General features: G+C 42.1%; 1 long non-coding RNA gene across 2 annotated transcripts in view; it reads left to right on the top strand.

Annotated features, from left to right (window-relative positions):
- The window catches only part of LOC110284516, a 312,705-nt gene that overhangs the window by 292,901 nt on the left and 15,378 nt on the right, over window positions 1–4,426 (top strand). Inside the window, exon 3 of one of the 2 annotated variants that reach the window (XR_002376956.1) lies at window positions 2,822–2,877. The exons of the other annotated variant lie outside the window; for it this stretch is intronic. This is a non-coding gene — a long non-coding RNA (uncharacterized LOC110284516). The remainder of the gene's footprint in view (window positions 1–2,821; window positions 2,878–4,426) is intronic. 2 annotated transcript variants of the gene reach the window in all.

Genomic DNA, 4,426 nt, shown 5'->3' with positions numbered 1-4,426 from the left:
GTCAGGCAACCCTGCGCTCCCGCTACCCCGGCGCTGATCCAGCCGGATGAGGCCTGTGTTCCTACTCAGGCTGGTTTCTGCTTCCCTAACTAATGCAGTCTCAGGTCCCGAGCAATTGGATTGGAGCAGAAGCCTATATCTGATTTATAAAAATGTTATTGTGCTTGTACTTTTGCTGGCCATATGATGGATAAATTCCACTCTTCTGTTCTAACTGCTGCAAACCTTCTTTTATGCATTCTGCTAAGATGCTATTTGGACTTTTTGACAAGCACATAATTGCAAACTTAAATGCAAATGTGGTCCATGAAATCATTTCTTAGTTCTCATTTTAGGATTATTCTCCAGAAAAATCTTATGTGATGAGTAGAAATTTCAGTCCACACAACTATAATTTTGGTTAATTTGAGGTTCCACAATGGCTTAGTTTACTTTCTGTTGCTATAACATAACACATAAAACTGGCAAAATTATAAAGAAAAGGGGATTCTTCTGGCTGACAGTTCCCGAGGAAGTCCAAGATTGGGCAGCCATAATGAACAAAGACCTTATAGTACTTTCCTATGGCAGAAAAGTACAGAAACAAGTGGGGCGTATACAGAAATTCAAAACCAAGGGATCTCATGTACTTTGTGATCCTCTGGTCTCACAAGAAAGCCATTAATCATCTTGAGTCCTGAAGTCTCCATTGCCCCTCAACACTAACGTGTTGGAAATAAAATAAGTCCCATATAGGCCAACCATATTCAAACTATAGCACTGCGAGTTTAACCAGATTCCTTGGTTTGGGTCAGAGACCTTGTGTCCATCTCAGATATTGTCTCTTGGGGTAGTCATCCAGAGTGTACCCCGCTGAGATGCCTCATTTTTAGTTGTTGCTTTACTAGATTCTTCTGCACCCTAAGCTGCAGTCTCAAGACCCCCAGGCTTCCAAGCTCTCAGAGCTGTCACTGTCTCTGTCACACAGGAGATGTTGAGTTGCCTCTACATTAATCTGGCTCCAGAAGCTTTGCTTGGGTCTGGCACATAGATCATTGTGCTATGCCATTGCCAAAGCAGGGTGCGAAGAACACTGTGAGAGTGTGTCAGGCTACATGCTCAGGCATAGCATGCAAACATTTTGTCTGTTCCTAAAGTATGACAGATGTGACAAATCCTTAAGGCTTGCCATTCCTCTGAAATTTTCTCATGGATTGGGACACAAAATCTTTCTCTCCCTTTTCCATGTATCTCATGGGTTTCATCTTTTTTCCTGAGTCTTACCATGGAGAAGCACTGTATTGCAACTCTCATTTTTTTATTAGATATTTTCTTCATTTACATTTCAAATGCTATTCCCAAAGCTCCCATACACCCCTCTGCCCTGCTCCCCAACCCACCCACTCCCACTTCCTGCCCCTGGCATTCCCCTGTACTGGGGCATATGATCTTCGCAAGACCAAGGTCCTCTCCTCCCATTGATGGCCGACTAGGCTATCCTCTGCTATATATGCAACTAGAGACACAAGCTCTGGGGGATACTGGTTAGTTCATATTGTTGTTCCTTCTATAGGGTTGCAGACCCCTTTAGCTCCTTGGGTACTTTCTCTAGCTCCTTCATTGTGTGGGGGGGGGAGGGCTGTGTTTCATCCAATACATAACTGTGAGCATCCACTTCTGTATTTGTCAGGCATTGGCATAGCCCCATAAGAGAGAGCTATATCAGGGTCCTGTCAGCAAAATCTTGCTGGCATATGCAATAGTGTCTGGGTTTGGTTGTTGTTTATGGGATGGATCCCCAGGTGGGGCAGTCTCTGGATGGTTCTTCCTTTCATCTCAGCTCCAAACTTTGTCTCTGTAACTCCTTCCATGGGTATTTTGTTCCCCATTCTAAGAAGGAACGAAATATCCACACTGTGGTCTTCCTTTTCCTTGGCAACTCTCATTTTTAAGGGACTACTAAATATCTAACACCTTTTTGTTCCCATATAATTTTTCTCCCACAGATCTTGTAAGGGACTTAAAAATTTTATGTTAATTAGTTTAAGTAACCTGGCATAGGGAGGATATGTATGTATTTTCATGCTTTGCTTTCTTTCTTCTATTGGTCAGGTGGTGACTATCTTTCTGTGTTGTATTTCCAGACCCATATGGCTGTTCCACTGACCACTGATGCAGAGCTATTGGTTGAAAGTTTCCATCCCCTTACTTCTCAGTGCTACTTGTGGGACCAACCAAACTGTCTCTAATGGAATGACTCTCTGATGGCAATTTTTTCTCTTTCCTTGTCCAGTCTATCCCTCCTTCACTAAAGAGGATTTTTGACAAAAGACAATATAAACTTGAAAAAGAGCAAAGAGGCATGTGGGAGGGCTTAAGGGAAGAAAGGGAAGGCTATGGCATGGGGGAGGGTGTTCAGTATAATGGCCAGGCAGAAAGAGACATGCAGTAAAAAACAAAGAAATTTATGGAAACAAAAAGTCTTAAGTGTATTCATGAAATCTGTTGATCAATATGGGTAGTAAGTAGATAAATGAGTTTTGTGAGAAATAGCTTATAAGAATTTTGTAAGCTTACTGCTAGAGCTAAATGATTAGGCAACAATAGAGTCATATTAGAAGCTCAGGCACTGAAGACAGAACCTTAATCAAGGAGGTCAGAGCACCTGCAAAAGGCAAGACTGTGCTATCAGGATGTACTACCAAGATATAATTTAAGTTCCCTCTATCCCTGAATAGGGACTCACTGGCTGTCCAGGGGGCCGGTATGGTTGGAAAGCCAGGCTTTGAATTTAAGTCTCTTTCTATACCTTCCACCTGATGGTATATTCTGCCCTCTCCAGGAGTCTGCCAAGGTGTTTGAAGATAATGGTTGTGCCTCTCATTAGTTTGCTGTCAGGTAAGTTTTTACTTGAAAGCATCCTTTGTGACCTTATCTTGGAGACAGCCTTTGCTCCAGGGAGAATGGGTTGAAGAATTCATGGTCTGAGTACTGGGTTTGAGGTTTGCTTGCTTCTACAGCTTCTCAGCAGACAGAAATAGAAATAACATAAACATGCCTAAACATACATAAACAGACCTTTATGTCACCAAGTTCTAATCCATAGTACTCTTAATGCTTAGGCTTGAACAATGTTGTTAAATTCATTTTCAACACAGAGAAACCTGTCTCCATTGTCCTCAGACTATTTATACTTAGCTCTATAGTGAGTCATTTCAGAACTACTAACTTAAGCCATTGAAGAAAAAAGAAAAAAAAAAACATAAGAACTGTTTAATAAGTTGCTCAGACCAAAATTATTTAGAGAAACATCCATATTTGAATTTGTGTTGAATTAATGATAAATTCTTTTTTAATTCTATTTTTTCAATTGAGAAATGGGTGCAGTATATTTTGGTTATACTCATCCTCCCTTCTCTCCTTTTCCCTCACACATATTCTATTATTTTTTCTGTTTTTCTTTTTTCTTTTTGTGATACTTTCCTTTTCTTTGTCCTTTATTTCTTTATTTACACTCCCGGTTTTATTTCCCTGCCCCATCCACCCTCCAACTGTTCCACATCCTATACTTCCTCTCTGCCTTCCTTTATCAATGAGGATGTTGCCACCATTCACCTCCACCCAACCAGACTTCTAAACTCCCTGGGGCCTCTGGTCTCTTGAGGGTTAGGTGCATTTTCTCTCACTGAACCCAGACCCAGCAATCCTCTGCTGTATATGTATTGGGGGTCTCATATCAGCTGGTGTATGCTGCCTGGTTGGTGGTCCAGTGTTTGAGAGATTGCAGGGGACCAGATTAATTGAGACTGCTGGTCCTCCTACAGGGCCTGCCTTCTCCTCAGTTTCTTTCAGCCTTCTCTAATTCAACCACAAGGGCCAGCAGCTTCTGTCCTTTGGTTAGGTGTAAATATCTTTTCTGACTCTTTCAGCTGCTTGTTGAGTCTTCCGGAGTGAGGTCAATATAGGTCCCTTTTTGTGAGCACTCCATAGCCTCAGTAATAGTGTCAGGCCTTGGGACCTCCCCTTGAGCTGGATCCACTTTGGGCCTGTCACTAGAACTTCTTTTCCTCAGGCTCCTCTCCATTTCCATCCCTGCAGTTCTTTCAGACAGGAACAATTAGGGGTCAGAGTTTTTACTGTGGGATGGCAACCCTCTTCCTCACTGAATGACCTATTTTTCTGCTGGAGGTGGGTTCTATAAGTTCCCTCTCCCTACTGTCAGGCATTTCATCTAAGGTCCCTTCCTTTGAGTCCTTAAGTAGTGTACTGGTTCTAATTAGTGTCTGTATGAACATCCACTAGAGCACAGGTAACCTGGATGTTAACTTCTTGTCCTTACTAATTGTACTGTGCTTATGTAAGATGTGACCTAGCTCATACCTGTAACCCTGGCACTTATGTAAGATGTGACCTAGTTCATACCTGTAACCCTGGCACTTATGTAAGA

The sequence above is a fragment of the Mus caroli genome, chromosome 18, assembly GCF_900094665.2.
Source record: "Mus caroli chromosome 18, CAROLI_EIJ_v1.1, whole genome shotgun sequence".
In the NCBI taxonomy this organism is placed as follows: Eukaryota; Metazoa; Chordata; class Mammalia; order Rodentia; family Muridae; genus Mus; species Mus caroli.
Note: the sequence above shows the minus strand (reverse complement) of the source record. Positions and strands in the feature narration are given on the sequence as shown.